Genomic DNA, 12,086 nt, shown 5'->3' on the forward strand with positions numbered 1-12,086 from the left:
GGGAATCGCCAGCTAAGTTAGTAGCTTTGTGTGTAAGGAACATTAATTTGTTGGATGACCGAAGTGGCCTGGGATTATTATATGGTTTTATGATATTTTTAAGTACAGGAGTATTATCTGGTTTATAGAGAATTTTGTGTGGTACAATGAGCTGATTAAACTGAATTAAGCTGGGCAGTTCGAGCCACCCTAGGCTATGACAGTGATGGGCTCTATATGTGGCACCAGTGGAAAATCTGGCAATATGGTTATAGCAGCGAGTAAATTTGCTTAGTTTGGTTTTATTCAAGTTGGAGAGAATGGGGGAAGCATATATAAGGGTGGTAGAGAGTAGATAAGAGTGAGCGATTGTGGTCCTAGCTAATGGGGTTAGAAAGGGTTTATTTGTATATACTGACCCAAGTTTCTTATTAATGGTTTTGATAGTTTTGTTGACAAGCAAATCAAATTTAAGATTATCATCAACTATTACCCCTAAGAGCTTAGTACAGATGTCAGGGGTAATAGAGGAACCATTGTTTGATGTTATGAAGAAGGAGAGTGGAGTGGACCTACTGGTTGGGGTAAAGAGTAGTAATTTAGTTTTGTTGGTATTCAAGAGCAGGCGGTGATTAGAGAGCCAGTTTTCAACTGTGTTAAATGTGTTCTGGGTTAAGGTTAGCAGATCAGACAGGGAGGAAGTTGTACAGATCCCAGTCGAATCCTCTGCATATTGGATATAGTTTGCTTCAAGGATGGCAGAGTGAAGGTTGTTGATGAAGATAGAAAAGAGTAAGGGACCTAAGATACAGCCCTGAGGGACTCCGAGGGTGAGAGGTAACAGGGTGGATAGTTTCTCCTGCCATAATACAGTCTGTTGTCTACTACTCAGATAGGATATGAACCATTGAATAACATGTTTATCCAGAAAAATGGTTTTCAGTGAGTGGATGGGTAATTGGTGGTTGACTATATCAAAGGCCTTTGATAGGTCTAGAAAGATGGCTGAGGATACTGTTATTGTTTTGGTTTTGGTGAATAACATTGGTGAATGAGAGGAGGTGCTGTGGTGGGGCCTAAATCTGTGCTGGGAGTTGGCCAGTAAATTGTTCTGGGTGAAAGAGTGCATAAGTTGCTTATGGATGAACTTCCATTATTTTGGCTAGTGGTGAAACAATGGTGATGGGCCTATAGTTGGATAGCTCTAATGAACCTCCACCTTTGTGGAGTGGGATAACATGGGATACTTTGCAGAAGGATGGGATAGCACCCTCTGTTAGTGTCCTATTGATCAGGATGGCAATGGGATATGCTGTGGCATCGGTTTACTATCACATGTTTGACATTACTGTGGCCGAAAGTGCATATATCCAAAGAATATGTTCGGAAATCACAACACCAGCCACAGTAAATGCTGAACTGAACATTTCAGTGAAGTCGAATGTCGAACATTTCAAGTTCACTGAAATTCTCTTAGCCGCTAAGCCCCCCCCCACTTATATATACAAACTCCAAGATAGTACTACACTGAGGAAAGGGTACATTTCCCAATCCCCACTATAGTGCAATCTGCACTACACTGTCAAACCTTGCTATAGTGGCTGTTCACTATTGCAAGGTTTGACAATATTTTAACAGGGTGATAACTAATGGTTCTGCTACCTGATTTACATACATACGTTGATTGCACACAGTGCAATTAACTATGTGATTGTAAACTGTGGCATCTGCAGCTTTTTGTAAGTACTCTGCTGGGAGTAGGTCGGCAGATAGGGTGGTATGTTTTAATTTTTTTAATAGGGATCAGATAAGGTCAGTAGAAACTGGTTGGAAGTTGAAGGAAGGATAGTTAGCAAGGGTGGATAGGGTAGTGTTAAAGCTTGTGGTAGTAAGTTGATTGGCTAGGGACTGAATTGTTTCAGTGAAAAAATTATTAAAGGGGATTTCTGGGTGGAATTTGATGGGGTTGGAATGGTGGATTGTCCTGGATGAAGAATTCAGTTTATGCCTGCCCAGAACTTTTGGGGATTTTTTTGTTTTTTCTGTAGGAGGTTGTTGTAGTATTTTTTTTTTTTTTTGTCAAGTAGAATGGATTTTTTTGTGTCATTTCTAAGCTTATGGTAACTCAAGTGGTCAGAGGGGGCTTTGGTTGCACACCAGTAGTGCCAGGCTTTATTTCTAAGTTTGATTTTTGTACTTGGTTTCCTTAGTAAGCCAGGGAGCAGTATTAGATTTAGTTCTAATGGTACAAGCAGGAGCATGAGAGTTAAGGATGGTCAGGAATTTGGCATTAAAGTGCTACAGCTTCTTCTAGTTGCAGATGTTTTAGGATTGATCAGCTGAGTGAGTTAAGTTCATTTTGGAAGTTTATAGGGTTGAAGGTTTATTTCTAATAGTTTTGTAAGTGGTCTGGTGGTGGTTCTCTGCCTTATCCTTAATAACATAATTTAGAGAGTGATCACTGAAGTCATCAGGGAGGGTGCCAGATTTATACAAATGGGGGTGACTGTTAATAAGTATCCAATCCAAGATACTTTCTCTGTTAGTGGGTTTATTTATCCTAGTGGGAGTAGTTATGTTTTGTATGAACCTAAAGAGATTTATATGGGTGACAGGGGATTTGTCTGAGTAGGTGTGCCAGTCAATGTTAAAGTCTCCAAGAATGATGGTTTCTTGAAGGCAGGTAGTGGATATCCAATGGAGAATATTTTCTAGGGTGCTTATGTTATTGCCTGGGAGAATGTAAACACGGATAATATTTATGCATTTGTTTGTATTAATCTGTAGTTTAGTAGTGAGGATTTCTGCATTATTAAATAGGGGAATTTGTATGGAGTCCCTGTTGGCATATACCGTGTTTTTGTAAAGAACTGCTATCCCACCTCCCTTCTTTGCAGTGCGGTCTATTCAGTGCATGTTGTATCATGGTGGCAATATCTCATTATCAGCAATAGAAGGTTTTAGCCAGGTTTCTATGAGACAGATTATATCAGGGGAGTGCACTGCTAAAAGGGCATGCAGGTTATGAATTTTATTGCTTATGCTTCTAATATTTAGGTGGAAGGTCAAGAGAGAGTTAGTGGATCTTCTAAGGATTAGTTTATTAATGGAGCTGGAGGCATAGGTGCTATTTTACACAGGTGAAGATGGGCCAGGGTTGGGATGAATGTCCCCATCTACTATGAGGTTATAGCATAGTCGAATTATAAGCTTTAAAAATGTATTTATAAGTTTCAGATAGTGTTTGTCTCTGTGATATGAATTTATGGCTTTAACAGGGTGATATGTTAGAGACAATGGAAGTTTAGATGTAGAGGGGGGTAGTAAAAAGGGCTGTTCTATATGAGAATTCTGGGGTGGTAATTTGACGTTTTGGGAAGTGGAATCCAAGGTAGTATTGGCTTTCGTAGGCAGTGAGGAAATAAAAAGTAAGCATCAGTGGTAGCGGGGATAATAGTGATGCATTTTTTGATGCTAACATAGCAGGGAAAGTAGTCACATTATGGTAGTTAGATTTACCAGGATAAGATTTAAAGGAAGGGAGAAATTAGGTTAAGGAGGAGTGAATCCCTTGGTTATCTGTGAGTAGCTGGTTGGGAGGAGAAAAGGGAGGGAGTGGCTATGGTAGTATAAATGTAGCTATACTGGGGGCGGGTGGGAATAGGGGGCTAAACCGAGCTACAATATTCATACAACCTGTAAGTACCAGTGTTTAAAATATATGTTTTAACTACACCAGCTTCACAGTAAATTTATACAATCAATTTAAGATACTGTTAAATTATACCTGTTTCACCACTGAATTTTTAGCATTGCTCAGATTATTGGTGAGAGGTTAACCAGCTGATAAAAATATTAGTTTAAGTTAAAACACCAGTGCATACTTAGCACCGTGATATTATTTGTGGGAGATTTAAAGTAAGGAATGGATAAGCAAGAAACCTCTTTGTAGCCTCCTGGTTAGTTTTTCAGTAGCCCACTGTATATTAGACTAAGACCAGTTGTATGGGGATAGGGTTACCACTACTGCAATTAAGGGAATGTCACACAGTGCTATGGACCCAGGGCTGGCTAACTTTAATAGTAACTTAAGAAAAATATGTAGATATATTAACCTTAGTTGAATCTCAAATATGGAGGAATAGTACAGTATAATTCCCTAATTAAAGTCTTCAGCAAGATGGTGTCCTTCTGGTGTTGCAGTCTTTCAGGTAAGGAGAAGCACGCAGAGGGGAGAGCACCTTAGTTGATTCTCAAAGATGGAGGGATAGGACAGTATAATTCCCTAATTAAAGTCTTCAGCAAGATGTATTTAATTCTAGGAATTCTGAAACTCCCTAAAAAAGCTCAGTCTCAATGCAGAAATTGCACACTAGTGCTCATACATGAGTGCTGATCCTTAGTGTTGCACTTACACCATGCTTCTGTCTTTGGTTAGAAGATGTGCCAGAGCACCAAAAGATAGCTGTGGTATAACCATTCTGTTTTCCTGGCATCTTATCCTTGCTACTTAGTCAGTGACTGGTTTACATATGTTATTGTGTGTAGAAGGAAACACAACATGGCATGTGCTTTCTTAACAGATAATTTTACTGTTTAGTTTATTGCAGTGATGGTGAACCTTTTGGATTCAGTATGTCAAAAATTTGGAAAATGCCTATCATGACTCTGCTGCTATGTCACACCCCCCCCCACCACCACCGTGAGAAAAAAAGAAATAATTTACATATTCATTTATTTAAAAAAAAATACAGTCCAGTCATGTGTGCTGTTATGTATTATAAAAGTAAAAGAAAAATCACTGACAATAGAGAAAACAATATGTGCACTGATAACTGGGCTTAAAATACTGCAACAAAGAATTACCCTACTTTTAATAGTAATTTTGAATTGAACTGAAAAAATATGGAATACACTGCATGTGATTTGATTAACATAAATTAATGACTTTTTTTGTCGTTGAGTTTTAATAGATAAGTACAGGGTCACATATTTCTTGTATTTTTGTTCATTCAGTTTCCTTGGTAACCTGGGTGTTGGTGAATGCTGGCGTGTCACCTTTGACACGTATGTCATAGGTTTGCCACCACTGGTTTATTGGCAGACCCAATGCATTTCAGTCATTACTTTGGAAGTAAGCACAGAGAATTAAGGGTATGAGTTTTTAATTAGCTGCATCCTGTAGGTTTCCAGTCTCCATTGGTTTGTGGTGCAACACTGAGTAAGTCACTTAACCAGTACCTCTTGGTCACCCATAAAAAAGGAATGTATTTCCGGTGGACTTACCCAGTTAACAAATAAGAATTAAGGGGAGTTAGGAGCCTGAGGTAAAAGTTACCATCCCATTATGCTGAACATTTGGGAATTTCTCAGGTCAAAGGTGACACATGTTCAAACATGAGCTTAAGGCATTACTGGAGAACACCACAATAGCACAGTTTATAGACTGGGTTCCTGGTTGTGTCTACCCCTTAGGACCCTGTCACCTGGGAGATATGATTGCAATACGTATTTATTTATTGATAGACTGATATTTGATTACCAGCAAAATCCACCTGGGGTAGGAATCCATTTTCAGTGGATGCCCAAGGAGAAAATATCCAAAGTATTGCAAAACATTTTAAGAACAATAATTTTTGTCTTTAAAAATAATACAGCAAACAACTACACTTTAAATTATACCAAATTATGCATAATATGAAAGCATTGGTTAATAATAGATACAAGTTATATGCTAATGTTTTAACAGGAAATGTTTTAGCCAGTTTATAGAGAAATTAAAGATAAGTTAGTATAATACCAACAGGAATTTCAATACAAAGTGAGAGAAAAACAGATTTATGGTATATTTAGAGAGAAAACCAGTGGAAAAAAATTGATAGACATAAGGAAGTGCATGAAGAAGGGAGACTAAGAAGATGTAAGATATAAATAGGTATTTGTTCACATTTAGGGATATAATTTATCCTGGTGTTGAGCAAGAACAGAGCCAGCTTTTGGATCGGAAATCTTTCAAAATGGTTTTAAGTATGGGAGGGAGGGTATTGACCTGATGAATAGAAATAAGAAGTTCCAGGCCTTAACAACATGGTACAAGGGGTCTATATTACCATATCGAAAACCTGTTTCAGCAAACACCACAAGACCGACACGTATAGTGCAAACTACGGTAACAGCAAACATTCAAAAACCACGAAATGTCGAAGTGTCATGGTTGGCCCGTCTGCGGTATAGCTCTGTAAGGTAAGTGTGCAATAGTTACGGACCTTAGGGTTAGGGTGCAGGTTAAGGTAAGTGCATAGACAGGTAATGTATGTAAGGTTTAGTGTAGGGTTAGAAGTAGGGTTTTAAGTGTATGTGTGTGGATTATTTGTTTTGTCTGGGTATATGTCTGTAGGGTAAGTGCGCGATAGTTACGGTCCTTAGGGTTAGGGTGCAGGTTAAGGTAAGTGCATAGATAGTAATGCATGTAAGGTTTAGTATTTGGTTAGTGTATGTATGTGTTTTATTTATTATGTTTGGGTATGTAATATGTAGCGTGTGGTGGTGTTGGTCGACTATGACGGTTCTAGATTTGAAAAATCACAGTTTAGGGGGTTTGGCATATTTGCAGTTTGTGCTATACATGTCGGTCTTGTGGTGTTCGCTGAAACGAGTTTTCGATCTGGTAATATAGACCCGGTACAAGTACAGACAATGCCCAGCGGATTTGATAGGTTTGTGGACCCACAGGATTTTTTTGGTCATTGGATCATAATGAACAACTGTGAACAGTGCTGTGTGGAATGTTATTTAGTGCTAGACAAGCAGATGGATACTGACTAAGTTTATAGGTGGTAAGCTGCGTATATGTTAGGTGATGGGGTAGTACTACACGATTTAGGATTTTTAGTACTATACAGTGGTGAGTTCTAAAAGGAGTATTTGCTGCAAATTTAACAACTTTGTTATAGCATTGTTCAAGTTTTGATTTTTGTGAGATTATCATAAAGAAGTGTGTGGGGGATAAGTAGTGGAAAGTGTAACATTAGTTGCATGGGTGAGAGAGGTTTTAGCTCTATAAAGCATCCCTAGTTCTGATGAGTTTTTCTTATTTTGTATATGCAGGTCAAATTTAAGATTATCATCCACTGTTATTCCTACTAATTTGCTATGTGAAGTGACTCCAGTGGTTGTATTGTCAAGACAGAGGATTTTAAATTTTGTTTTTTCATGGAAAAGGGATTTGTGGGAAAAAAATAGTACTTTTTTTGTTTTAAGGTTGAGCATGAGCTGGGAGTTACAAAGCCATGTTTCAGTTGCTGTTAAAGCTTTCTGAGTAATTTTTTGGAGGTGTAACATTCTGTCAGATGTACAAATGAGTGTGTAGTCATCCGTGTACTGTGTTAGGGAGGCCTGTTTTGTGTGTGTGTGTGGTGTTGGTGAGACTGCTAAAGAGGAGGAGACAAATGATAGAACCTTGTGGCACACCAGTGGTGACTGGGAGATATGGAGAGAGAGTTTAGTGCCATTTTACTGAATGATACTTATTGGATAGGTAGTCTTTGAACCATGGAAGAGTGAACTGAGAGAGACCTAATGAGGGCATTTAAAGTAGAAGTTTGCTGTGGCAAACTGTGTAAAAGGCTTTTGAAGAAACAAGGAGGAGACTAGTTTGCCATTATCTCTAGCTTTATTGACAGTTTCTAGATAGGTTAGAAGTGCAGTGCTGGTGCCGTAGGAAGGACAGAAGCCATGTTGTGTGTCTGTGTGTGTGTGGGGGGGTAAGAATTTTTGCAGGAAATAGTTTAGCAATTATTTTGGAATACATTTTTCAAGTATTTTGAAAATGGGGGATATGATTGTTATAGAACTAAAGTAAGTAATGTCTGTTGAATTTCCTCTTTTGTGCAAAGGGATAATGTGTGACTTTTCCAGAGAGAGGGAATGTGGGATTCCTGGATTGATCTATTTATAAGGCTTGAGACAGAGTAGGCAGTGCTGTCAGCTGCAGTTTTTTACTGTTCTAGCTTGAAAAGTTATGAGCTGAAGTAGAGCATGGTTTGAGTTTGTTTGAGAGTGGTTTTATATAGGATTTAGCACATGTTTGAAGCTAAACGTGGATGCAGTGATACATTGCTTTTGGACAGGGTTAGGATTACATGTTGGAGCATCCTTGGTTAGAGATGCTGTACTATCTATAAAATAAGAGTTGAACTGTATTGCAATTTCAAGTGATAAGTTATTGGGAGAGGGGTTAGGGTTGCATTTATGACTGGGATGCAAGATTTATTTAATGGCTGTCCTATATATTTTAGCTTTGTGTTTACAATTATTCTTAAAGTTGTCATAGTATAATTTTTTGTCTTCATTAATTTGCTTTTTAGTACAATTGTGAAGCATTCTGAAGTTTTCAAGACACTGTGGTATTTTATATTTTTGCCACACTTTCCATGCTTTTTATCTATCCTGCATTAGCATTCTAGTCTTTTTGGACAGCGAAATTGCATATTTTAGTCTCTTCCATCTAGGAGGTGTAAGGATATTCAGGAAAGTTGTACTGAATTAATTTACACCGTGATCTAAGGAGAGGATTTTAGGAAGTTCCAGTTAATAGATGATAGGGTAGCAATGAACACTTCTGGGTTAAACTTGGAAAGGTTGCATCCTGTTTTATAGACATGCCCCAGGATTCATGAAGCTTGCGCCAGGCGCAGGCGTAGCGTAGGAAGAATAACAGCAAATATGGCTGTCGAGCAATTCAGGTACGATCCAATACCACGTGCACTACTGGCGTACGCCAGAACTGCGCAGCCCTCGGCATAGGTATGCTAATCACCACATGCGCAGTGTCGCACCATGCAAATGAAGGCAGATAGTGATTCATGAAGCGGTGCAGGTGTAGCGTAAGCCCATGGAAATGTAAACCAAAAAACACGGTTTACATTTTCCCAAACAGAACATCGGAGCTATGGAAGCAGACCAGACTCATGTATTGCAAAGTTAACATGTGCCAATGGCTAAATACACAGCCAATGGCATAAGAAAAGATGCACAACACCTAAAAAACAACATTTAATGTCATGTCCACAGTAACACACAGTAGAACCCTAGGGCATGTGTGAGCAAACTGGAACATAAAGAAATTATATAAAAATGTCATAAAATCGCAATGTAATACAAATCAGGTTTACACTATAATACACAATGGTAGGCATGGAACACCACAACCAAGGTGCAAGGGTTGCTAAGGGCCTGCAACAGAGTTTGGCGCGGTAACTATGAATTAGTAGTCAATGCCATGCAAATGAGGCAGATAATACCGAATCTCAAATGTCCCGCCGGATGAAGGTTGTACCATACAGCGCAGCGCTATAACACCGAGGAGTGGCTCAGAGAAGATACATGAAATCAGCAGAGGGGTGTGCCACCATAGCAGTAAGCACATTGGAGCAATGCAAATCTGGCCTGGCTGTTGCTAAGCAAAGCTGCAGGACAGGGGTGGGGAGGAAGGTATAGAATTGTTTAGCTGAGAGCACACATGTTGCCCAAAAGCGCATGTGTACGGGGATGAAAACATGCCCGAAACCCAGTAAGCGGATGCACATGCCACGAACAATAGCACAAACAGGAAGGTCAGGGGAAGAAAAGAAGGAAATGCCAAAGTAGGGTAATTGGAGTACTAATGAGCAATCAACACCAATCAACTCACGGTGGCCAATCGACGGCAGCTGACAAGACTGCTCGCAAAAACCTGCAAAACCGGATAGGGGAGGCATTTGAATGCAAAGAAAGGAGGGGAGGCATTGGATTGCAAAGTTAGGAGATCTGTCATAGCAGAGCAAAGCAAACTGACAGTAGACTGGCAATAGCACACATTACGCAAGATACGCCAGGTCTAGGAAAGTACAAATGAAAGCAGGCTGCTGGATGCATGCCAGATGGTAGGTGGAACATGCAGAAATGTAAAGGGAAGGTCAAAAGGTAATCCACAGCAGCCATATGTAATTCAACACCAAAGGCACCACAATAGTAGTTCTGGTAGTAAAACACATAAGATACCCTGTAGCTACGATCGTACATACACACCCTATGACATCATCGGTGTTCACAGCACAATAGTATAAAGTGTGAAAGCACCCTACACACACCTGTGTATTCCCAAACACTGCACCATAGGTGTAAACACACGGGGAACTTTTAAAATGTACATGTTGGGAGCTGCCATAGCTGTGATTCATCAGCATGTGTTAAAGACTGACGGTGTTGTGGAGGATGATGCCGACAACCACCGCAGGCCCCAGAGTGGGAGAAGAGTGTTCAGACCAAGGGTAACCTACCAGGGGCTACATGATCTGGAGATAGTAGAACATTACAGGGTGGACAGGGACATCTTACAGCAAATAGTGGAGCTGTGCCGGCCACAACTGAGAACCAGAAACAACAGAGGGGAACCCATCCCAGTGGACACGAAGGTATGTGTAAGCTTGTGAATACTATCCACAGGTACCTTTCAAAGGCCAACTGGAGACATAGTGGGGATCTCACAGGCATCAGCATCCAGGGTACTACACCAGTTCCTGGATGCCATGTTACCACATGCCAATGAGCATATATACTTCCCCCGAACTCAGGAGGAGTTGGCCAGCAATATGTGTCACTTCCACCGTGTGGCGCACTACCCGGAGGTACTGGGTGCAATAGACTGCACGCACATACAAATCAAGTCACCACTCGGTGAGCATGGTAGGCACTACATAAGCCACAAGGGATTCCACTCCATCAACTGCCAGGTCATGTGCAATGCCCAGGGCATTGTCATATATATTCAGACCATGAACACACTGTGCCAGCCCCAGTAGGCAGATGGAGGCATGCCCAATATGCCTATGCCTTGGCAAAGAGGGAACGTATAGCACATACTCTGACAGTGTAGGCCCCTATGGACTGACACACCACTCCACCTGCACACACAGTAAAATGGATGGCACACAAACACGACCACCTGTAAATTGTAATGTATAGGTGGCCCACTGTGTGAATCCTACATAGGCAGCCCTCAAACATTGTACACACAACAATTATTGGAACACGGGATGTCAACACCTGAACAGTACATGCGCCTATCAGCATATGGTGGTGCTGTGTGTATAGGTTCCCAGGTACATCGGTAGATACACGGCCGATTGTCAGAGGCCATACACCAAACGGGGCAAACAGTGTCCACTGTCGCCACAACATCGAGTAACCAACTGTCGCTTAGTGGAGCAGAGGCAATTGTGGGAGCACATGTGTGTAAGCACTGTTCTGCACACACTCAGCACGGAGTCCCTGCTGCGTTAATGAGGGGCGCCACATAATATAATCATGGATGTTGTGTCAAGGCATGGGGTGTACCCATGACAGGTATTCGTCACCCCAGCATGCTCCACCTACGGTCGTTTGAAGGTGTAGCACAGTATCATGTGTGGCTCACTGTGATATACATTCCCAATGCCGGAGCACATCCAGTAAACCTCACATGGACATACCATTAACTGGACTCATCAATATGTAAACTAACTGAGTTACCCATGTGAGTGCAGTATGGAGTAACAGCCGTAGTATACTCCACGTACAAAATGACATAGCACGTGTACAAATCCCAGATGGCCATGTATTAAATGCAGTGACCGTCATGCATGTTCCCGGTCCCACATCCTGCAAGGGATGTAACGTAATCCCGGAGGCACGAGTAATGCATTTCGGATGCAGGTCATCAGATCATATGTGTAGCACACATTAGCGGGAATATGCATTGCCCACTGCTGGTAAGCGACGTTTAAATATGACTATATGGATATGCTCGAAACAGGGATAAGCTTCTCCGAATATCGTGCAGATCATGGTCAATGATGTCCAGAACAGGTGAAACCAGCATTATTCACCCCTGTACTAATAGCACCTGCTCTGAAGGGTAAAATGACCACTGCATGGAGTAGAACACGCAATCATGTATAGAATCACCTAACACTATTTCTAGCCAAGATGTACCTATGGTAGGGTTGCCACCACTTCAAATGACCAATGTGGGACATACGTCAGATGTCTGCAGGCCGACACATACACCCGGCCAGTACGAAATTCAG

The sequence above is a fragment of the Protopterus annectens genome, chromosome 2.part0 (genome assembly GCF_019279795.1).
Source record: "Protopterus annectens isolate FY-2018-M chromosome 2.part0, PAN1.0, whole genome shotgun sequence".
Lineage (NCBI taxonomy): Eukaryota > Metazoa > Chordata > Ceratodontiformes > Protopteridae > Protopterus > Protopterus annectens.